At 47.9% G+C, this 25,885-nt stretch overlaps 1 protein-coding gene across 1 annotated transcript in view; it reads left to right on the top strand.

The window, feature by feature from the left end:
* Nucleotides 1-25,885, top strand: part of LOC141214183 (microtubule-associated serine/threonine-protein kinase 3-like) — a 42,594-nt gene that overhangs the window by 7,492 nt on the left and 9,217 nt on the right. The window lies entirely within an intron of this gene.

Raw genomic sequence — 25,885 nt, 5'->3', positions numbered from 1 at the left:
ATTGCTGGCGATGATACTCAAGTCGTCGTCAGGGTAGCGGGTAATATCCGAGTCATTCCAGTACTGCTTAAAGAGCACGTACGGGATGGTGGTGACCTGTGACCCGGTGTCCAGTAGGGCACTCATAGGGATGCCATCCAGTACCACAGGCAAGACTGGACGTCCTCCCACATATCTGTCGCACCAGTTCGATGGGCCTGGTGATCTTTTTCCTGGGGGTTGGCCCTCTACCCCAGGTTGTGCCCGTTTAAAGAACAGTACCTTGCCATATGTCCGGGTTGATTGCAGCGGCGGCAGATGGGTCGTCCGTCTTCGCTGTATCGGTCACTGGGTCTTCCTCTGGCCGGTGGGGTCCTCCTTGGTCGACGCCACGGGATGTCCTCCGGTCCGGATGCCAGCTGGATCTTCCCTGGGGTGGAAACCTGTAAAGACTGCACAGTTCGGGTTAGCGCAGCAACGCTCTTAGCTAGCTCTTGGACCTGATGGTGTAGGTCTGGAGCCGGGTCATTGTCCAAAGCCTGCGCATCAGCTCCCACAGGCCCTGCCGACAAGGGCGCCGCCTCCTGATGGTAAGTGATAGCTGGGCGCCTGTGGGTCACAACGCCACCCGGTGCCGGTTCTCGGAGCACCCGGATGGCTCTGTCCTTGAACTGTGCAAAGCCCAGATGGGGATCCTGTAAGGCCATCGCCCGCAACTGGGTTCGGTGGGCATTACAATATAGTCCCTCTATAAATTGTTCGGTCAACAGCCTGTCCTCGTTTCCCACTCCATCAGGGTCGGTCTGCTTAATGGCCCTCAGGGCCTCTTGTAGGTTTAGTGCATAGTCCCTTATACTCTCATGCGCTCGCTGCTTGCACCCGTAGAATCTAAGCTTAATCTCGGCTGAGGTGCGGGTATCAAAGGTATCCTTCAGACGGGTTAGTATCCCTGCGACAGTCTTCCTCCCAGGTGGCCAGGATTTTACTTCCCTTTTGGCTGCCCCGGTTAGTTGGGCCACCAGGATGCTCACTTTTTGCTCTTCTGTGAGGGGGTACACCTGGAAGAGGCTATCCAGCTTTTCTCTAAAGTCATGCAGGGTATGTGACTCCCCTGAGTACTGGGGTAGCCAAGCTGCTCCCGGGATATAGGGCATGGTGAAGGGCATAACTGCAGCAGCGGTGGCGCTGGCGGGGGTTGAGGCAATGAAGCTCTCCTCCGCATCCGACATCTTCCTCCCCCCTAGTGGACCGTGGCCTACCTTGCGATGATCCTGTTCCGTAGGCCGCGGCTCCGCAGTAGATCGTCAGGGTTGAGGACCTTCCGTCGCGCTCCGGTGACGTCGGCGTCTGCTGGGCTCCTTCCAGGACCTTACGCAACGTCCGGACGTGAGGCGGGGCTTCAGTTCTCGCGCGCTTTCGGAGTCCACGCCCCTCTTCTTCCCGCGCAGCGTCCTCAAGATGGCGTCCAACGGCGGGAAAACTCCACGGATGGCGGGAAGAAGGCTGAAGATGGCGCCGGATGGCGGGAATCTTCACAGATGGCGGGAAGAAGGCTGAAAATGGCGCCGGATGGCGGGAATCTTCACCGATGGCGGGAAAACTTCACGGATGGTAAGTTTTAAAAGTCTCTTTTTCAGGCACGCAGTACCCGGTGGTTGCGGGCACGAAATCCTGCCGACTACGCCAAAGTTGACGTGCCCCTGGGCCTGCTGTGTCGCGCAGCGTCTCGCGCACGGGGGCTTACCCGGAACCGGATCAGATGAGGGTTGTAGTCTCCGAGTGGCGGGGACCCGATCCGTGCCCAGGGAGTCAACTCAGTGTGTGGCAGTCTTGATAGATGTTATTTGAGTGTCGACTACGCCACCCGTTGATTTGCAGCTATGGAGCTGCCGCTGCAGGGCAGACCACTGAGGCCGGTGTAGAATTGTGCAGCGTGATAGTATAACCCCCAACGGGAGGGGTATGGCCTCAGGGCAGCCGACGTGGAAGATGAGGGTAGCAGGAACCACTCAGAGACGGTGCGGTGTAATTCAGGGTCTTTACTGGTAACAACGATAGACCCTCCCAGAGTACTTGCTAGCGAACGGGGCCTGGTCAGTCCTTGAGCAGATGGGATCTCCCCTGGCCAGGCGGAGTTGTAGGCCTCCCAAACTGACTGTACTCTTCTCGCTACCTTGCTAGAAGCGGATATAAGTAGCCCACGTCCCTGAGTGTACCGTGTGGTGCTCACCCGTATGGCCGGTGACTCGGGGCCTTCTAATGGCTTCCGCTCCACGATGGCGGCGCTGGTCCCACGCGTGTGACCGTGCCTTCGGGTTTCTGGGCCTGAGGACCTGAAATCCCCTGCCGGTCGGCTTCTGCTGCTGGGTAAGAGTTAGTCCCCACAGCCTCAGACGCCGGGTCCGGTAAGAAAGCTTCTCAGTCAGGGCGAGCTCTGCAGCTGCCAGCCCTTGACTTGTAGTAGTATTGCTCCCACTGAGCTTCTGCTGTTTCTTCCTGTGACTGTTTCTTGTCTCTACTCTCCTTGACTGACTAACCCTGCTTCAGCCCCGGGTTTATATAGAGGAAGGTCTTCCCCTCCCAAGACTGGGCAGGAGGTGTGGCACAGGATCCCTGACCAAAGGACCTCCCACCTGCTCTCAGACATAACATTACATTACTGTGGGAAACCAGACCCCTGGGGTGCCACATATATATATATATATATATATATATATATATATATATATATATATATATATATATATATATATATATATATATATATATATATATATATATATATATACATATATACATACACTTGTCTAAGTAGAGATTGTGTATAATTGTATTTATATATATATATTTATAAAAAATATATATATTAATTAATAAATTAGAACTTCATATATAAATTTAAGTAGCAATATTTTGAATTACATTAGAACCAACCAATATATGTATAAGATATTTAAATAATTCTGTTTCTGTATGAATTTGATATTTAATTTTATTTTCTTATATTTCCTTAGAGGTTTCATTCCAAAGCAGGATTTGCTCAAACAACTCTAAAATGGATTTATTTCTTTATTCACACAGGAAGTTGAAAAATTGCATGATTTTATGTGTATAACATTTTAAAATAATAACAATATAACTAGTTGGATTATTATTAGTGTTGAGCCACCCCCGTAGTGTTCGAGTTCGGTTCGGTTCGTCGAACACCCGTGTGTTCGTCGAACTGTTCGTCGAACTGTTCGTCGAACTGTTCGTCGAACACCGTTAAAACCAATGGCAGGCAAACAAAAACACATAGAAACACATAGAAAACACCTTCAAAGGTGTCCAAAAGCTGACAAACTGCTCAGAAGACACAACTAACACATGGAAAAGTGACAAGTACATATAGTCATGCGAAAAGAAAAGAGGTGGAGGAGTAAAAGGAGGGGGAGACACAGATATAGGCATGTCATGCCCTTCTAAAATCCAAAAAGTGAGAAGCCGACACGTTCAGTCCGCTCCTGCCCGTGCCACCTCCGTGTCGCCGGGTTTGTGCCAGAGCCGCGGTGAACCCTGACGGCCAGCCCCCCTCTCCCAATACTGGTGCCTGTCCGCTGGTGGGTCGAGCGAGCCCCCCTGTGGTGGAGGCAGCTCTAAGCTTTTTAATTTAAATTGTCTCTCTAATTTGAATGAATACACTTTAAATCCATTTACAAGGATCTATTGGAGGGCAAGTCTCATGCCAGCAGCCGCGTAATTCCAGCTCCAGTAGCGTCCACTAAAGCTGCTGCAGTTAAAAAGCTTTTATAAGGATCGAGCTCGGCTGTCCACCGCAAGGCATCCTACTGCCAGTCCCAGCCCCTATGCCTTGGGGTGCCTCCTGATGCTCTTCACTGAGTATCCCGTGGTCCCGAAGCATTTCCTTTGAAAAAATTAAGTGTCCAAACTACAGGTGGTGTAGCTTGCTTAACAGCCGGGATAATCCGCTGACTAGCAGACACTGCTACTAGGCACAAAGTATTTCCTGGGCGAGATGCAGTTAAAAATTTGTAATTAGATACTCTCGTTGGATGCTGAGAAAGCATTCCATAGAGTCTCCTGGCACGCCATATATGATTCTCTTAAAAAGCTTGGGGTAGGGGTCTAGGGGACCCTTTTATAGCCAAAATCACGGCCCTGTATCGCAATACGTCACCTAGGCTGAAGATAAATGGAACTGTAGCACCCTGAGGGCTCGGTTGCTACAGAGGTATTGCACCTCACCCAGAGGTGTTGTAGCACCCTGAGGACTCGGCTGCTACAGGGGTATTACACCTCAAGCCAGAGGTGTGGTATTCCACTCCCGGGTAAGGATGGAGTGTGGAACTGAGCTCAGTAGGCTGCATGCACTACATACATCCCATTTCCGGGGGACAGATCGACGGTACTCCCACAAGTTTATGTGCAGGTACGATAGTGTCTGTCCCTGGCTGGAGTGGGAGGGGGGTGGAACATCCCAGTAGTGTAGGGGCAGATAGGGGGAGCAGTCTGGGTAAAGCTAGGAGCTCATTGGGTGCTGGTCACCTGAGCTCACTCATAGAGGGAGTATATAAGGTGGGAACCATCTTAGATCAGGGTCAGACAGGCAGACAGCTACTAGTCAGTCTGTTGTAGAGGGTCAAGCAGTCCTGAAAGAAGAGAGAGAGGAGTTAGAAGGACCCAGAGGGGAAGAAGAGGGAACCCCAAGAGCCCAAATACAAGCAACAGGGTGAAGGGTTGGCACAAGGGTACCGGATCCCAAGCTGGTGGAGGGCACTAATCCTCAGCCAGAGACCGGAGGTTGTGGGCAGGATCTGCCACGACCCCCCACTAAATCCACCAGGAAGGCAGACCAAGTATAGGGTCAGGGAACCCAGAGGAGGTGTACCCACCAAGAGACCCGAGGGAGCCGGACATAGGTGGATCCCTGGTGGGGAAGGCCAGAGAAAAGGAACGTCAGAAAGGGAGCTCAGGATCACGCTCCAGAATTACCTGGGGGTTGGCCGAGTCCAGGACCTGGTGGACGCAGCACGGCTCGGGCGGTCACTCAAGGCCGGAGTGACCAGAACAACAGCAGTAAGTAAACACCCTGAACTGCACAGCCCGACTCTGAGTCTTAATACCATCCTCACTGCACCACCACAACCACCACCCTCTACAACTGACCCCCTGAGGCTATACCCCTCCCGTTGGGGGTTATACCACCAGAAGCTGCACACACACCACCAGCCTCAGCGGACCCTGCTGCAGCGGCGGCCGTATTAACCGCAAATCAACGGGTGGCGTAGTCGACACGAAAGAACATCCAGCAACATCTGTAGGACTGCCACACACTGAGCTTGACACCCTGGGCACGGACCGGGTCACCGCCACTCGGAGACTACGACCCCCATCTGATCCGGCTCCGGGTATCCCCCAAACAACACTGGCCCAGGGGGCGCGTCAGTGTGATATCTCACTCTCAGGTAAGGATGTAGTGTGGATCAGGACCCGACACCTGCATGCATTACACCACATTGCCGTGGGGCAGGGCGACCAATATGCCCCTGAGATGGGCACGACAGTCCCTGTCCCTGGCTGGAGTGGGGGGAGGGAACACTGAGGAAGGGGAACCCTGTAGTGCAGGAGCAGGGAGGAAGCAGTTCCTGGGTGCATTGAGAAGGGAGTATAAAAGGTGGGCACCATCTTAATTCAGTGCAGAGAAGTCTGAGCAGAAGTGGCAGGGAGCAGGGGCTCTGCATGAGCTCTGCTCCGGAGGCGGGCCTAGTAACAGAGGCCCAGGCCTGGAAGAGGGAGAAGGAAGGAAGAGGAGCGGAGAAGGCTCCAGGAACGAGGAACGAAGGGATCCCAAGGGTGCGGACGGGCGAGTCGCCACCGCACGCCCGAATCCACCTGCGTGGAGGGGTCAGGCCAAAGGGGGAGACCGGTCCCCGAAACTAGTGGAGGCAGGAAACGACCCTCAGCTAGAAACAGGAGGCTGTGACATTTTATGTGGCGCAGCCCCTCGCTACACCCGCTAGGAAGGCACCACATAGGGTCAGGGAAACTGGCGCCAAGTTTACCAAGAGGAGGCCCGAGGCAGCCGGACAGAAGGGTTGGTAAGAAAGGCCAGACAAAGGACACACAAAGGGGGTCCTGTGAAGCGCTCCAAAGTTATCTGGGAGTTGTCTGAGCCCCTCACCTGGTGAGCACAGTACGACGTGGGCAGCCGTTACCTGCAGACGTGGTCTGGATAATAAGAACTGTGAGTAAAGGCCCTGGACTGCATCACTGACTCCGTGTCGTTACTGCTGCTGCCCTGCACCATCACCCCCATCCTCCGCATACACTGCCCTGAGGCTATACTCCTCCCGTGGGGAGTTATGCTACGCTCTGCTGCACCCACAACACCAGCCTCAGCGGTCTGCCCTGGAGCGGCGGTTCACTCTGACCGCAATCCACGGGTGGCGTAGTCGGACATTTAAACATCAAAACCACATAAATAGTTCCGCCACTGGTTTGACCGCCCTGAGCCACGGAACCGGGTCGCCGCCACGGAGACTACAACCACCAGCATCCACCAAAAAGGGTCCGGCTCCGGGTGTCCCAAGGCCCAGTGGGCGCGTCAGAACATTTTCATCACCTTTCACAATCACCAATGGGACAAGGCAGGGATGTCCTCTGTCCCCTCTCTTATACATCCTAGTGACGGAGCACCTGCTCTCATCAATTCGCCATAACCCCAATATTAGGTGGATTGAGGTGGGAGGCACCGAGTACAAGTGCTCTCTATTTGCTGATGATGTCCTAGTATATATCACTCAATCACATATATCCATCCATGCTGTTATGGCTGAAATAGATCACTTTGTTACATGGTCAAATTTTAAAATCAATGCAGCGAAGTCTGAGGCCCTCGATGTCTCCCTCCCCAAATCCATATAGGATTCCATCCAGTCCAACTTTCCCTTTGCCTGGCCCTCACAGGGTATCAAATACTTAGGAATTCCTATTCATAGAGACCTCTCCCATCTATGTTATCTTAATTTTGGGCCCTTTATTGAACAACTCCATACAGACCACGGTTGGCAAGTTAGAACTGTAAGATTCACTACGTGAACCACTGGTGTTTTGTGGAAAAGCACATGTACACTGTGTTCCAAATTATTATGCAAAAAGTGTTTAGGAGTGATAAGGGAAGAATTTCTTTGTTTGTCAGTTAAACTCATTGATGGTGATGTGTGTCAGGGCTCTTTATATCACTGTAAGCAATTGCAGACACCTGTGCTAATTAGTTTGGCAGGTGTGTCCAATGAAAGGCAAGACTACTTAAGAAGGCTGTCTCACATTATTAAGCAGCCTACATTTTCTGCCAAAATGGGAAAGAAAAAGGATGTGTCGGCTGCTGAGAAGCAACAAATTGTGGAGTGTTTAGGTCAAGGCATGACTACAATCAACATTGTGCGATGATCAGGATGAAGTGTCTTGGCAATCAAGAGGTATGTAGCTGATTCACAGTACACACGTGTGCGTGCTGATAAGGGCAAATTGAGGACTCTTTCCTACAGGCAATTACGTCAGGTTGAAAGAGCAGCGGCAAAAAAGCCTTGTCATAGCAGCAGACAAGTTTTTGAAGCTGCTGGTGCCTCCAACGTCCCCCGAACAACAAGATGCAGGGTCCTTCAGAGGTTTGCAGCTGTGCATACGCCATCCTGTCGACCTCCTCTATCCACTTCACACAAGCAGAAACGGCTCCAGTGGGCCAAACATTACATGAAGACTGATTTCAAAACTGTTTTGTTCACGGATGAGTGCCGTGCAGCGCTCGATGGTCCAGATGGATGGAGTGGAGGATGGCTGGTTGATGGACACCCCACGCAAACATGGCTACAGCGCCAACAAGGAGGAGGTGGAGTAATGTTTTGGGCTGGAATCATGGGGAGAGAGATTGTCGGCCCCTTTAGGATCCCTGAAGGCGCTAAAGATGAACTCCATAATATATGTGGATTTTCTCAAACAGCACTTCCTGCCATGGTTCAAGAAGAAGAACCGTGTATTTCACAGCAAGATCATTTTTTTGCATGATAATGCACCATCTCATGCTGCACATAAAACATCTGCATCTCTGGCTGATATGGGCATAAAAGGGGACAAACTTATGGTGTGACCCCCATGCTCCCCTGACCTCTACCCCATTCAGAACCTTTGGAGCATCATTAAAAGGAGTGTCTATGATGGCGGGAGGCAGTTCACATTTAAGCAACAGCTCTGGGAGGGTATTCTGTCCTCATGCAAAACAATTGAAGCAGAAACCATCCAAAACCTGACAAATTCAATGGACGAGAGAGTTCAGAAGCTCCTTTCGAACAAGGGGTCCTATGTGAAAATGTAACATCACCTAGAATAAAGTTTTGAGTTGAAAACTGTTTGATTTCAGTTTCTAACAACCTGCTAATGCTTATAATTTCAAAAATGACCATTTTTTTGGTCTTTATTAAAATGAAAAGGTTGATCGAAAAGTTTGGGGGATCTAAGAGTGTGGCAACCCAGTAGTCATGATTACTTCGAATTCTGACAATATGAGGGTCATGCTGCAGGTAGTGCAGCAAGAAGGCACTTATGTGTCTTGCGCATCTCGGAGCCCCAAAATTATTTTCCGGGCTAGATGCAGCTAAAAATTATTATTAATTTTAAATCTGGTGAAGCTTTAGTATAGATGGCCTAATAGGATCAGTGCTGCACACTGCTACAAAGCCCAAATTATTTTCCAGTCAAGATACAGATAAACATGATTAGTAATTTGAAAGCTTAAAACGGTTGGTAGGGTGATTTTAACCAATCATCAAGCTTTTACTCTCCCCAGGATGACACAGGGGTAGAAAAGTCGTTTCGGATCCATGATTTGTTCATCTTTATGAACGTGAGTCTGTCTACATTATCAGTGGAGAGCCGCGTGCGCTTATCTGTCAGCACACCACCAGCAGCGCTGAACACACGTTCAGACAGAACGCTGGCTGCAGGGCATGACAAGATCTCCAAGGCGTAAGTGGCTAGCTCCGGCCATTTATCCAGATTGGAAGCCCAAAAAGAGCAAGGGTCCAGTGACACAGTCATGGCTTCAATGTTTACTTGGAGATACTCCTGTACCATCGTCTCTAGGCATTGACTATGTGTCAGACTTCTTGTCTCCTGTGGCCTTGCAAAGGATGGGCTAAAAAAGTGGTGAAATGATTCCGCAAAATTGATGTTACCAGCAGATACTGTGGTTCTGTTACGGTTTGAGTGCTGAACACTTGACGGTCCCACGGTTGGCAAGTTGGAACTGTGAGATTCACTACGTGCACCACTGGTATTTTGTGGAAAAGCACATGTAAGATTCTGCAACAGTCTCTGCTGATACTCCTGCATGCGTGCATCCCTTTCTATGGCAGGAATAATTTCTGCAAATTTACTTTTGTACCGGGGATCTAACAGTGTGGCAACCCAGTAGTCAGGATTATTTCTAATTCTCACAATTCGAGGGTCATGTTGCAGGTAGTGCAGCAAGAAGGCACTCATGTGTGTTGCGCATCCAGGAGCACCAAGTCCCTGTTGTGTTGGTGGCGAGGTAACAATCATGCTTCCTTCCTCTGTCCTCTCCCCCCAACCTCGCACAACAGAAATGTGATCAAGGTCTCCCTCATCTGATGAGTCTTCCATCAGTTCGTCCTCCACTTCTTCCTGGGCTCCTGCACCTTCCTCACTAGTTTGGCTGCTACCATGCGCCCTGGTAAAACCATCTCCCCCACCCTCACATGCCTGCCGCCTTGGTGCTGCCGACCGTCTGGACCTTGCAGATGTTAGCCCTTCCGCATACAACTCCTCCTCCTCTACTTCCTCCACCTCCTCTTGTGCCACCACCTGGCTCCGAATTCTGTTTAACATGTGCTCCAGCATGTAAATCACCGGAATAGTCATGCTGATAATGGCATCGTCAGCACTAAACATCTTCGTCGCCATTTCAAAACTGTGCAGAAGGGTGCATAGGTCCCTGATCTGAGACCACTCCTCCAGCGTGATTTGCCCCACCTCTGAATCTCGTTGGCCCAGGCTATACGTCAGAACGTATTGCACCAGGGCTTGTCGGTGCTGCCACAGTCGCTGCAACATGTGCAGAGTTGAATTCCACCGAGTAGGCACATCGCATTTTAGCCGGTGAAGTGGCAGGCCCAACGACTTCTGTAGAGATGTAAGTCGCTGAGCTGCGGGATGCGAACGGCGGAAGTGAGCACACAGCGACCGTGCCCTCTGCAGAAGGCCATCTAGTCTGGGATAGTGGGCTAAAAATTGCTGGACAACCAGGTTCAACACGTGAGCCATACAAGGCACGTGTGTGACATTGCCCCGGCGAAGGGCCGCACCCAGGTTTGCAGCATTGTCGCACACGGCCTTCCCTGGTTTCAGGTCCAGTGGAGACAACCATTCATGAAATTGGTTCTCCAGAGCTGACCACAACTCCTCAGCTGTGTGACTCACATTTCCCAGACATTTCAATGTAAAAACCGCCTGATGACGTTGAGCCCTACTGCCAGCATAGTAAGGAGGTGTGCAGGATCCCTTCTGCGCAGTTAGAAAGCTTGTGGCATGACCAGACAGGCTTTGGGTGCAGGTGGAAGACCGAGAGGAGGTTGAGGAGGCAGAAGCAGTGGAGGAACTTTGACATAAAGAGGATTGACGCACAACTCGTGGGGACGGCAAGACTTGGACAGCAGCCCCTTGTCCTGCTGTCACCATAGTTACCCAGTGCCCAGTCAGCGACATGTAACGCCCCTGTGCATGCCTACTCGTCCAAGTGTCTGTGGTGAAATGCACCCTGTCACACACAGAGTTTCTCAAAGAAGCGGTGATGTTGTGTGCGACATGCTGGTGGAGCGCAGGCACACCTTTCTTTGAGAAGTAGTGCCGACTGGGCATCTGGTACTGGGGCACTGCGACGGACATAAGGTCTCGAAAATCCTCTGTGTCCACCAGGCGGAAAGGCAGCATTTCTGTAGCCAAGAGCTTGCAGATGGTGAAATTCAACCTCTTAGCTTTCTCATGGCTAGGAGGAAATGGTCTTTTACTTGTCCACATCTGAGGGACCGAGGGCTGGCTATTGTGCTTAGACGGGGTTGATAAGGGTGTCCCCGGCAAACTGCCGGTCTGTGAGGAAGATGCAGGCGGACATGTTAGGTTGCCTTGATCCAAAGGTGGTGCTATCGATGTCGGACAGCGCTCAACACCAGCTGGTGTTACCACCTCCAAAGAAAATGATGACCTGCCAATCACGCTGGCTGTTGCGGGTAAAGAGGTGGCAGGTCTGCGCCCCAAAACAGGTGTGACTGCTGTCCCCCCAGTCACAGAGGATGAAGAGGCCGCAGATGCACAAGATATGGCAGACGGTGGTTGGCCCGGCCGGCTAGGCCGCATTGTAGCACACTGAGCTTCCCACTGCAACTTATGCTTCATGTCCATGTGCCGGTTCATGCATGAAGTACTCAAACTATGTATTTTTTGGCCTCTACTTAGCTTTTGCTGACAGATGTTACAGATAACACGAGTTGGGTCATCTTTATCGATCTGAAAAAATGCCCAGGCTATGCAAGGCTTAGCACCCATGCGACCTGAAGAGCCACCACGACTTGTGGTGAGAGGCAGAGTTGTGTTTGAGGATGCAGTTGTTGACGTGCTTCCAGTACTACGTCTCTGTCCAGGAAGGCGCAACCTGACCTCGTCGTCACTAGCATCTTCCTCCTCTGCTGACCTCATCTTTTGGCTGACTGTGGGTTGACAGTAAGTGGGATCTCCAACCTCATCATCATCACCCTGTGCGTTATCACACCCGTCGTCCTCAGAGCCAACCTGTTCCTGCCCTGACAAAAAACTAAAGTTGTCGCTCCAATCAGGTATTTGAGTCTTATCATCGTCTTCCTCATTGTCTCCACCAACAGGAGTTACAGTTTGGGAATGAGGGTCTACATTATGGTCAGAACCTTCTGCGTCTGGTCCTGGATCCGACTCATAAAGATTCTGGGCATCAGTGCAGATCATTTCCTCGTCTGGATTCACAGAAGCGCTGGAGTCAACCTCTGAGTCCCAGGCTATAGTATGAGTAAACAGCTCTGCAGACTCAACCATCTGTTCTACCTCATACTCAGACGGGCAGCTGGAGATTTGGGAGCTGTGAGGAAGCAAGTGCGATTGGGGTGACACCTTTGAGGACTGGAGTATTTGTGATGTTGAAGTTGATGTGGAGGAGAGCCCACTTAAAGGAGCACTTAAAGGAGGTTGGCCCGGCCGGCTAGGCCGCATTGTAGCACACTGAGCTTCCCACTGCAACTTATGCTTCATGTCCATGTGCCGGTTCATGCATGAAGTACTCAAACTATGTATTTTTTGGCCTCTACTTAGCTTTTGCTGACAGATGTTACAGATAACACGAGTTGGGTCATCTTTATCGATCTGAAAAAATGCCCAGGCTATGCAAGGCTTAGCACCCATGCGACCTGAAGAGCCACCACGACTTGTGGTGAGAGGCAGAGTTGTGTTTGAGGATGCAGTTGTTGACGTGCTTCCAGTACTACGTCTCTGTCCAGGAAGGCGCAACCTGACCTCGTCGTCACTAGCATCTTCCTCCTCTGCTGACCTCATCTTTTGGCTGACTGTGGGTTGACAGTAAGTGGGATCTCCAACCTCATCATCATCACCCTGTGCGTTATCACACCCGTCGTCCTCAGAGCCAACCTGTTCCTGCCCTGACAAAAAACTAAAGTTGTCGCTCCAATCAGGTATTTGAGTCTTATCATCGTCTTCCTCATTGTCTCCACCAACAGGAGTTACAGTTTGGGAATGAGGGTCTACATTATGGTCAGAACCTTCTGCGTCTGGTCCTGGATCCGACTCATAAAGATTCTGGGCATCAGTGCAGATCATTTCCTCGTCTGGATTCACAGAAGCGCTGGAGTCAACCTCTGAGTCCCAGGCTATAGTATGAGTAAACAGCTCTGCAGACTCAACCATCTGTTCTACCTCATACTCAGACGGGCAGCTGGAGATTTGGGAGCTGTGAGGAAGCAAGTGCGATTGGGGTGACACCTTTGAGGACTGGAGTATTTGTGATGTTGAAGTTGATGTGGAGGAGAGCCCACTTAAAGGAGCACTTGATATCCGTTGAAGCACCTGCTGTTTTTGTGCCTCATCTGGAATTTGTAGCGATTGGCGTGGCCGTAAGAAAGGGATCTTATCACATTGTCCGCTAAAAGAAGTAGACATTTTAGTTTGGCTGGAAGATGGTCTTTCTTCTGCAGATGTTACTGTTGCTTTAACACCTACCCCACGGACACAACCTTTTTTCCCCTTCCCAACACGCCTATTCCCCTTTCCACCAGCAGCAGGCCTTTTTCCACTCATTTTGGTGGTTAACTAATTCACAACTCTGGAGTTGTTTGCACAAAAAAACAATGGATGGGAACCGAGCAGAGCTGAGTGGCCAAACTGTGGTATTAGGCCAAAACTATTGGCTGGGTTAGATGCAGAAAAAAATTATATTCAGTTTGCAACCTGATGGAGGTCTGTATAGATGGATTAATAGAACAAGTCCCACACACAGCTACAAGCCCAATATTTTTTCAGAGGTAGATGCAGAAAAAAAATATATTCAGTTTGCAACCTGATGGAGGTCAGTATAGATGGACTAATAGAGAAAGTCCCACACACTGCTAGGAGGCCAAATATTTTTTCAGAGCTAGATGCAGACAAAAAATTATTTTGAATTTGCAACCTGATGGAGGTCAGTATAGGTGGACTAATAGAACAAGTCCCACACACTGCTAGAAGGCCAAATATTTTTTCAGAGCTAGATGCAGAAAAAAATTATATTCAGTTTGCAACCTGATGGAGGTCTGTATAGATGGATTAATAGAACATGTCCCACACACAGCTAGAAGCCCAAATATTTTTTCAGAGCTAGATGCAGATAAAAATTATTTTTAATTTGCAACCTGATGGAGGTCAGTATAGATGGACTAATAGAGAAAGTCCCACACACTGCTAGAAGGCCAAATATTTTTTCAGAGCTAGATGCAGAAAAAAATTATATTCAGTTTGCAACCTGATGGAGGTCAGTATAGATGGACTAATAGAGAAAGTCCCACACACTGCTAGAAGGCCACATATTTTTTCAGAGGTAGATGCAGAAAAAAATATATTCAGTTTGCAACCTGATGGAGGTCTGTATAGATGGATTAATAGAACAAGTCCCACACACAGCTAGAAGCCCAATATTTTTTCAGAGGTAGATGCAGAAAAAAATATATTCAGTTTGCAACCTGATGGAGGTCAGTATAGATGGACTAATACAACAAGTCCCACACACAGCTAGAAGCCCAATATTTTTTCAGAGGTAGATGCAGAAAAAAATATATTCAGTTTGCAACCTGATGGAGGTCTGTATAGATGGATTAATAGAACAAGTCCCACACACAGCTAGAAGCCCAATATTTTTTCAGAGGTAGATGCAGAAAAAAATATATTCAGTTTGCAACCTGATGGAGGTCAGTATAGATGGACTAATACAACAAGTCCCACACACAGCTAGAAGCCCAATATTTTTTCAGAGGTAGATGCAGAAAAAAATATATTCAGTTTGCAATCTGATGGAGGTCTGTATAGATGGATTAATAGAACAAGTCCCACACACAGCTAGAAGCCCAATATTTTTTCAGAGGTAGATGCAGAAAAAAATATATTCAGTTTGCAACCTGATGGAGGTCAGTATAGATGGACTAATACAACAAGTCCCACACACAGCTAGAAGCCCAATATTTTTTCAGAGCTAGATGCAGAAAAAAATATATTCAATTTGCAACCTGATGGAGGTCAGTATAGATGGATTAATAGAACAAGTCCCACACACAGCTAGAAGCCCAATATTTTTTCAGAGCTAGATGCAGAAAAAAATATATTCAATTTGCAACCTGATGGAGGTCAGTATAGATGGACTAATAGAATGATGCTATGCCCAAAAGATTTTACTTCACTAGGTGCAGTAAAAAAATTGGTATTCTATACACAGGTGGTATATCTTGCAACACAGATAGGCTACTCCACTGACTAACACACTCTGCAATAGGCCAAAAAGGATTAGCTTTGCTAGATTCAGCCAAATGCTGTGAAAAAAACTTGCACAGCACTGGCACAGACCTGCCTGGCAAAAACTGATAGGAACTGATGTAACCTAGTCCTGAAAAGGACTCCAATTACAATTAGTCTTTACTCCCACAATCTATCTATTTAAGAGCACAGACCTGCCTGATAAAAGTCGTAGGAAATGCTGTAACCTAGTCCTTAAAAGGACTGCAATCACAACTATTCCCTACTCCCAAGCTAGCTGTAGATTTGTGCGAAAATTGGCTTGAAATTAACAAGGCATAGCGCACACAGCAACAGCGGTGCCGTCTAACACGCAGCTGCAGCAGTGAGAAAATGGTGGCGACGGGGAAAATGGCTTGGTCTTATAGGGCAAGGACATGTGACATACACTGCCAATGACACATTCCCTTGCTTGTGTGAAAAAAAGCACTTCGCTCCGTGTGTGCGCTGATGATAGGCTGACAGATTGCACCTATCCACTGTAAATGCGGGAAAGAGAAAAAAAAAAATGGAGATCTTCATTGTTCCTGCAGAGATCCATCCCCTGCCCCTCCCCCCACCCGCTGTACACTCAAACTGCGTATTAACATTAATTTTCATCATTACTGAGAAAAAATCCAGTTATGATTTTGGTGCACGAACAGTTATCGAACATAACCTCGAACAGCCAAATTTTTCTCAAATTGTTCGTGTTCGCCGACCGGCTCGAACACCGCCCAAAACAGCTCGAATTTGAGATTGGCGAACAGTTCGAGTAGAACAACGCTCATCTCTAATTATTATGTGTAGCACTTATGAATTAATATTTTCTGTGCATGAAGTGTTCGTTATAACAAGTAGCTTTACAGCATGACGTGTGACAGCTGCGGCCTTTGAACTTTGAGCTAATAGTATAGATCCCATTCATTCTATTTTCAGCTGATGTAACCTAAAACCTGGCAGCCAGTGAAAAAAGAATCTAAGTCAAGAGTTTTTTCAAGTGTCTGAAATTCCAGTGACTTACTCTCATATTATATAATATGTACTTGGGGAATATTCAAAGAAATATAAAGATATTCAATTTAACTGATAGTTTACAATGCGCATTAATAAATTGGGATACAATTTTGGGTTAAATATATATATATATATATATATATATATATATATATATATATATATATATATAAAACTTCATATGTGGAATGTTTGAGTTGAACAGATCTGTGAATGTCAGAGTGAAGGTGACAGATGAGTAAATCAGCAGCTGCTAAGTGTGATTGATGTGACAGAGGCCTCGTATGTTTGTATGTTTGGAAAAAAAAAAAATGTTTCTTTATGTGAAGGTACAAAAATATATTTAATTCTGAGGAAATTATAATACATAATTAGGTATTATCTACATATATATATTTCTATATTTCTTTAATAATTATTATTTCTTGATTTAACTAATAGTGGATAAGAGCAACCACACATCAAATGGTTTACAAAGCAAATTTACATTTAGAATAATTTTTCCACATGATAATATTCTTGAATAACTATAATATTATTTTTAATGGTTACCTAAATAGGTACACACCTCTCTTTAGACAAATCTATGCTACTCATCGATATGAAATTTATGCAAAATATTTCTAGAAGAATAATTATTTTAATTTGGTTCTGATATATACATAAATTTTATAAAATAATATTTTTTGGTATTAAGGGGGAAAATGTGTTTTTGATCCTGATTACATAATCACTTTTGATCAATACTTATTTTCCACACATTTTAATAAAGGTAAAACAATAATAAGGTACAATGGTATAATTAAGAAGGGTATTACATGCAAAGTTGCATAGTTTAATAATTTTTTGGTGATACAAGGTTATGACAAATATGAAATCATCCAGATAATGGAGATATAAGGGTATTTTTATGGAGAATATAATTACTCTGCATTTGTCATTACAATTTAAAGGCCTTATTTTTATTTTTATTCTTATTTTTACTCTTAATTTTATTTTTCATTTTTAAAATTGTATTCTTACTTATTTTCTTATTTTTCCATTTTTCATTTTTAATTCTCAATTTTTGATTTTAATTCAGTTCAAGATTTCAATTGAGAAAACACATTAATATTTAATGGGGTAATGTCAAGTACAAGAATATTGCTTCATCAAATATAATGATATGAATTAATATAAGAAAAATGTTTAAATTTTCTGAGTAAACACAACAATTCATTCATTCATTCATTCATTCATTCCTTCATACATTCATATATTTATTTATTTTAGTTCATGAGTATACATTCTTTGGTATTATTGGTTTAATAAAGATATAAACACTTGTTTCAAAACACACTGACACCTATGGGTTGGAAAAGGTAATTACCCCTATGACATAAAAATGTTCTATCATATGGAGAACTTGATTAATAATGAATTATTATCTATTATTGTTTATTATTCCAAACATAATTTATTTTAATATTTTGATAATAATTAGATGGATATTATTGATTGCTATGGTACGATATTATAGGTTAGGAAAAATTGCCAGATTTGGTATCAGATTAGGGAATGAAGACTTCAATCAAGACATCGCAATTATGAATTCTATCTTAATAAAGACTTTTAATTTTTATAAATCAAAGAGACTCTCAAAAGTTACAAGAAGAAGCAACCGATATCCGGAGGTCTCAGAAGGTAACAGGTGTGAATGCTGAGTGATAATAGACTGTGTCAGATACAATTCACACCACTGATCACCGGGACGGCAGAGGACGATGATCCTATATGAACTGTGTTGTGTTCAAGTTTCATCACGTTCCAGTGGTTTCTTATCACCTGCAACGCTTCAATGAAAGCTGGTGAACAGGTAATACCTGGCATATGTGTCCTGTATATAAAGGACTGAGTACTGGTTATGGGGCTATATAAAGCAGGGAAGTGTCAAGTTAACCCTTGCTTCACTGACCAAAGACGTCACATCTGTTCCAAAAGTGACACGAGACCAGTGCGGACGACACGGAAGATTCCAGAATATCCAACGTAAGTCCAGGTGACATCGCACAGATATTAAAGCTACATTTCATCCATGGACTTTGTCTTCTTATCATCTGACACACATGATCTTTCTAATAAAGAGCACAGTTTATGGACTGAACAATAATGAATACAATTATGGACTGTACAAAATCTACACGCTATAATTTATTTCAAAGGAGTTTTCATCTAAAGACTGTGTTATAAAAGAACCAAGAAGAAGACGAGACGAAGACCCGATGACATCAGACGATGACGATTGAACCCGCGATTGCTTCAATTTAGATATAGGGAAGTATAATTATACATATTAAATGAATATTAGTCACGGCTTACCATAACATGAATTCACATCATTATATAACAACAATCAGATATTGATATTAATAATAATAATAATAATATCAATATTATTATTATGGAAATTTAATAATATTGCCAAGGAAGAAGAAAAGGAAAAAAATGATTGTTATCCTACTGATAAACCTGTCTTCTTTTGAGGATTTTTCAGTCCTTTTTATCCTCAAAAAGGGGGGAATGTTAAATAATTAATAATCGATAATCATTTTTCTTAAATCTGAGTTCTATGCCTCAGCCATCGTGTCTAGTTGACATGCGCTATTTGTGTGTGTATTTTTGGTTCACTACCATATGTAGAACAGGTGTCCATACGACTGGCTATAAAAGCCCATGGTACAGAAAGGGGGGACTCTCTTGCTCTGCCCACCCCACAAGACACAGAAGAAGAATCTTCATGCTGAGACGTATCTGACATGTAGGCCTGGACACATGCTGGACAAAGACATGATTTACCAGCCAGGATCCAAGGAAAGATGGGTGAATCTCAACAATTAAGCTAATTATGGACAAATGGACAATTACTTTATAACTAATTATTGTATGTACCTGCTGCAATCTGATTCTATTTAATGGACAATCCAAGAATAAATAGATACATTTTTTTTATAAGAATATCGTGATATTGATACTTTGCGAAGTCCTCAGTAGAAAAAAATAATACAGAAAGAGTATTATTTTACAGTGTTACAGGGGCCCACTGAGACCCTTTCGCCCAGGGCCCACGAAAACCTGGAGCCGGCCCTGGTTGAAAGCAATGATGGAGGAGGGAGCTTCATGTGACACTCCCTCTCCCATCATTCCTCCTCTGCGTCTGACGCAGCAGCATGATGACGCGCCACGCTGTGCCAGACAGTGGAGCTGGCAGCTGCTGAGGTGATCAGCTGCAGAGACTGAAGCAGCGGGGAACGAGGAGCGGTAAGTATGGATTTATTTATAAATCAGTGTGTACTGATAATACTGGAGGACTGGGGCTGCATTTTACCCTATGTTGGGGGACCGCATTTTACCCTTTGGGGGGCTGCACTATACTGCGTACAGGACCATGGAGAGTGCATTATACTGTGTGGAGGACCATGGGGTGTGCATTATACTGTGTGGAGGACCATAGGGTGTGCATTATACTGTGTGGAGGACCATAGGGAGTACGTTATACTGTGTGGATGACCATAGGGAGTGCATTATACTGTGTGGAAGACCATAGGGAGTTCATTATACTGCGTGGAGGACCATAGGGAGTGCATTATACTTAGTGGAAGACCATAGGGAGTGCAATGTACTGTGTGGAGAACCATAGGGAGTTCATTATACTGTGTGGAGAACCATAGGGAGTTCATTATACTGTGTGGAGGACCTTAGGGAGTGCATTATACTGTGTGGAGGACCTTAGGGAGTGCATTAATCTGCGTGGAGGACCATGGCGAGAGTCTTACACTGTGTGGAGGACCATGGTGAGGATCTTACACTGTGTGCACTTTCTGCTGCTCACGGCACTTTACTAAAACTGTGGATGGATGTTAGCAGAAATAACCATATCAAACCCACTAAAATGTAACGCTAATTCCCAGGTGCCGGTACGTGTGATCCTGATGCGGCACACTGTTGCCACACGTGTGACAAACAGGGACACACGGGACACGGATATCTCTGGTACCGTTTTTTCCTTTCCGGTACTGGAAATAAATGGACGTGTGAAACCGGCTTTATAGGGAGTCTGGCCGACTCTGACAGCGGCTCACCGCTCCTGCAGCTGCACGATCTCGCGACCTAAACACAACAAGGTAAAGGATTGAACTTTATAAAGACACAACGATCAATGACAATGATGTAAATGATTTATCACTTTTTATTAATTCTTCAATACCTTCAATATTTGTCACAGTTGTTAATAGTAAACTAAAATGTTCTATGGAGAAAAAAAAGACAAATGAGGAATAAACCTACACATTATTTCCCATATGACGGAGTATATCTTTTGGGTGTGTTCACAATTGGCTGTTTTTCTGCGGCAATAACACTGCACTTTAAAGTACGAGCTTAGTGTATGAGATTTCTGAAGTCTCATTCACATGCTGCGTTTCTTTTCTAGTGTTTTGTATTCTGCAGCTTGTCAATCCTTTTAGGGCCGTTGCAGCGTTTTTCACCAATTCAAATGAATGAGAAAAAAAACAATTAAAAACACAGCAAAAACGTGCGTATTTTACTCAGTGTTTTTCCTGCCACCAGTTTGGTTTTTGTTGAACAAAAAATGCTGCAAAAATGCAGCGTGTGAACATACCCTTATACTGGTTGTGTTCTAACTGGAAATAAAAGAGAACGGTCATGATAACATGGAGATGGATTTTATTCTATGGAGTTTCCACTGTACACATTGCTCGGCAGCATCTGTTTGTGCAGAGTCGCCTCTTGAAGATTCTATCACAAGATTCCATCATGACATCACTGGTGATGCTCGCCCATTATGACATCACAGCTCACAGTCACTACTTCTACAATGTACACAGGGTAGCGGGTGCCATTTTGGCTCCATAGCTAGTTACTGAGCGCACTTACAGTTTCTCACTATGGCCGGATTTTTTCTGGATAATTTTCAGGTACAAGCACTATGGGGTATTCTTATCAACAATCGCCCTAACATTGTGCTTCTACCACCCGATGGCGTTCTCAGCTTCACTCACCGGCTGGTGGTGCAGCTAGTAAGGAACTGCCTGACCAAACACCAACAAGGTCATCTCACCTCAGAGTATGTGACGGATTTACTTCATAACATCAGGACATTACTGCAGCAGGTAAATAGCGGACGCTCCGCACAAAACTTCTCCATATAGATAACTAGCTATTGAACCCGTTCTACACCCTGGTGACAAGCATTTTTATTGGTACAATTTCGGCACCATTTTTTTAAAGACACTGTGTCTGCGAATTCACACAGAGTGTCTTCAATAAAATGGAGCCGGATAGCGTAGTATGCGCACACGCAAACCCCCATAGCCTCCCCACGTCCAGCAGGAGACCCCCATACCCTCCCCACGTCCAGCAGGAGAACCCCATAACCTCCCCACCTCCAGCAGGAGACCCCCATAGCCCCCCCCACGTCCAACAGGAGACCCCCATAGCCTCCCCACGTCCAGCAGAAGACCCCCATAGCCTCCCTACGTCCAGCAGGAGACTCTCATAAACTCCCCACGTCCAGCAAGAGACCCCCATAGCCACCCCACATCCAGCAGAAGACCCTCATAGCCTCCCTACGTCCAGCAGGAGACCCCCATAGCCTCAATGCATCAAGCAGGAGACCCCTATAACCTCCCCACGTCCAGCAGGAGACCCCTATAGCCTCCGCACGTCTAACAGGAGACCCCCATAGTCTCCCCCGGTCCAGCAGGAGACCCTCATAGCCTCCCCACGTCCAGCAGGAGACCCCCATAGCCTCCCCATGTCCATCAGGAGACCCCCATAGCCTAAACACGTCCAGCAGGAGACCCCCATAGCCTCCCCACCTCCAACAGGAGACCCCCCATAGTCTCCCCACGTCCAGCAGAAGACCCCCATACCCTCCCCATGTCCAGCAGGAGAACCCCATAACCTCCCCACCTCCAGCAGGAGACCCCCATAGCCCCCCACCTCCAACAGGAGACCCCCATAGCCTCCCCACATCCAGCAGAAGACCCCCATAGCCTCCCTGCATCCAGCAGGAGACCCCCATAGCCTCAATGCATAAAGCAGGAGACCCCTATAACCTACCCACATCCAGCAGGAGACCCCTATAGCCTCCACACGTCTAGCAGGAGACCCCCATAGTCTCCCCCGGTCCAGCAGGAGACCCTCATAGCCTCCCCACATCCAGCAGGAGACCCCCATAGCCTCCCCACGTCCATCAGGAGACCCCCAGAGCCTCCACACATCCAGCAGGAGACCCCCATAGCCTCAATGCATCGAGCAGGAGACCCCCATAGCCTCCCCACGTCCAGCAGGAAACCCCCATAGCCTCCGCAGGTCTAGCAGGAGACCCCATAGCCTCCCGTGGTCCAGCAGGAGACCCTCATAACCTCCCCACATCCAGCAAGAGACCCCCATAGCCTCCCCACATCCAGCAGGAGACCCTCATAGCCTCAACGCATAGAGCAGGAGACCCCCATAGCCTCCCCATGTCCAGCAGGAGAACCCCATAGCCTCCCCACGTCCAGAAGGAGACCCCTTTAGCCTCCACACATCCAGCAGGAGACCCCATAGCCTCCCCATGTCCAGCAGGAGAACCTCATAGCCTCCGCACATCCAGCAGGAGACCCCCATAGCCTCCCCTGGTCCAGCAGGAGACCCTCATAGCCTCCCCACATCCAGCAGGAGACCCCCATAGCCTTCCCACGTCCAGCAGGAGACCCCCATAGCCTCCACACATCCAGCAGGAGACCCCCATAACCTCCGCACATCCAGCAGGAGACCCCAATAGCCTCCCCACATCCAGCAGGAGACCCCCATAGCCTCCATACATCCAGCAGGAGACCCCCATAGCCTCCCCACATCCAGCAGGACACCCCCATAGCCTCCATACATCCAGCAGGAGACCCCCATAGCCTCCGCATGTCCAGCAGGAGACCCGCATAGCCTCCCCACCTCCAGCAGGAGACCCCCATAGCCTCCATACATCCAGCAGGAGACCCCCATAGCCTCCACACGTCCAGCAGGAGACCCCCATAGCCTCCGCACATCCAGCAGGAGACCCCCATAGCCTCCCCACATCCAGCAGGAGACCCCCATATCCTCTGCATGTCCAGCAGGAGACTCCCATAGCCTCTGCACGTCCAGCAGGAGACTCCCATAGACTTCTCACGTCCAGCAGGAGACCCTCATAGCCTCCACACGTCCAGCAGGAGACCCCCATAGCCTCAATGCATTGAGCAAGATACCGCATAACCTCCCCATGTACAGCAGTAGAACCCCATAAACTCCTCATGTCCAGCAGGAGACCCCCATAGCCTCCCAACATCCAGTAGGAGACTCCTATAGCCTCCCCACGTCCAGCAGGAGACCCCATAGCCTCTGCACGTCCAGCAGCAGACCCCCATAGACTCCCCACGTCCAGCAGGAGACCTCCATAGCCTCCACCCCTCCAGCAGGAGACCCCCTTAGCATCCGCATGTCCAGCAAGAGACCCCGATAGCCTCCCCACGTCCAGCAGAAGACCCCCATAGCATTCGCACGTCTAGCAGGAGACCCCCATAGCCTTCCCCGGTCCAGCAGGAGACCCTCAAAGCCTCCCCACGTCCAGCAGGAGACCCCCATAGCCTCCCCACGTCCAGCAGGAAACCCCCATAGCCTCTGCACGTCCAGCAGGAAACCCCCATAGCCTCCCCATGTCCAGCAAGAGACCCCCATAACCACCCCACATCCAGCAGGAGACCCTCATAGCCTCAACGCATCGAGCAGGAGACCCCCATGGCCTCCCTACGTCCAGCAGGAGACCCCCATAGCCTCCGCACGTCCTGCAGGAGACCCCCATAGCCTCTGCACGTCCAGCAGGAGACCCCCATAGCCTCCGCACGTCCAGCAGGAGACCCCCATAGCCTCCGCATGTCCAGCAGGAGACCCTCATAGCCTCCGCATGTCCAGCAGGAGACCGCCATAGCCTCCTCACGTCCAGCAGGAGACCCCTATAGCCACTGCATGTCCAGCAGGAGACCCCCATAGCCTCTGCATGTCCATCAGGAGACCCCCATAGCCTCCGCACATCCAGCAGGAGACCCCCATAGCCTCCCCACGTCCAGCAGGAGACCCCCATTGCCTCCCCACGTCCAGCAGGAGACCTCCATACAGAGGCGTACATAGGAATCATGGGGCCCCATAGCAGAAGCGCTAAATGGAGCCCCTCCAAAAAAGTGAAAATTGTCGGGGGTCAAGGAAGAGCATATGTCATAACTTTCCAGCCTTTACACAGTAATTTTTCTCCTGCTGAAGTCCTAGATTCCTCTTTTATTTCCCTATAAGGTATGATGCCAACAACAGTGCCCCCCCCTAAACACAGTATGTTACCCCCATGGTGAATTCCTCCACATGCACAGTATAATGACTCTACCGTACCCCACCTCAACTCTCAAGGCAAAGTATGGTGACTCCAACACAGTATGATCCCCCAACTGTGACCCCCACACAGCCCTCCATGTAGTATAATGGCCCCACACCTCTCCACACAGTATAATGCACTCGCCATGGTACTCCACACAGTATAATGCACTCGCCATGGTCCTCCACACAGTATAATGCACTCGCCATGGTCCTCCACACAGTATAATGCACTCCCTATGGTCCTCCACGCAGTATAATGCACTCCCAATGGTCCTCCACACAGTATAATGCACTCCCTATGGTCCTCCACACAGTATAATGCACTCCCTATGGTCCTCCACACAGTATAAGACATTCTTCATACAGAATACTGGCCCCCATATAGTCCTCTCCATACAGTATACTGGCCTGCATATAGTCCTCCATACAGTGTACTGGCCCCCATATAGTCCTCCATACAGTATACCGGCCTCCTTATAGTCCTCTATAGAGAATACTGGCCTCATATAGTCCTCCACACAGTGTATGGGTCCCAATATAGCCCTCCATACAGTGTATTGGCCCCCATATAGTCCTCCATACAGTATACTGGCCCCCATATAGTCCTCCATACAGAATACTGGCCCCCATAGAGAATACTGGCCCCCATATAGTCCTCCATACAGTGTACTGGCCCCCATATAGTCCCATATAGTCCTCAATACAGTATACTGGCCCTCATATAGTCCTCCACACAGTGTATGGGCCCCCATATAGTCCTCCCTACAGAATACTGGCCCCCATATAGTCCTCCCTACAGAATACTGGCCCCCATATAGTCATCCATACAGTATACTGCCCCTCATATAGTCCTCCACACAGTGTATGGGCCCCCATATAGTCCTCCATACAGAATACTGGCCCCCATATAGTCCTCCATACAGTGTACGAGCCCTTATATAGTGTATGGGCCCCAGGCCTCCATATATTAAAAAAAAAAAAAAATGACATACTCACCTCACCTGCTGCCGCTGCTCTGCTCCGGACTCCTCAGCGTCGCTGTCTTCCCGCTCTGCACTGTGACTGCTCAGCAGAGGGTGTGGTGGAAAGACGTCATCCCACCCTCTAACCTGAGACGTCACAGCACAGGACGCGGAAGACACCGGAGCTGCGGAGGCACGGGGAGAGGTAAGTATTGTGCCGGGGCCCTGAGCGGAGTGGGGCCCCCTGCCTGCTCAGGGACCTGGCACTTGCCCGGGTGCTAACGCCGGGCCTGGGAGCGGAGCCTGTTGCAAGGGCCCCGATGCGGGGCATACACGGTGCAGGCGACTGCTATGGGCCCCCC

Source organism: Phyllobates terribilis, unplaced genomic scaffold (genome assembly GCF_046119375.1).
Source record: "Phyllobates terribilis strain yellow unplaced genomic scaffold, ASM4611937v1 Scaffold_217__1_contigs__length_3308461, whole genome shotgun sequence".
Taxonomy (NCBI): Eukaryota; Metazoa; Chordata; class Amphibia; order Anura; family Dendrobatidae; genus Phyllobates; species Phyllobates terribilis.
Note: the sequence above shows the minus strand (reverse complement) of the source record. Positions and strands in the feature narration are given on the sequence as shown.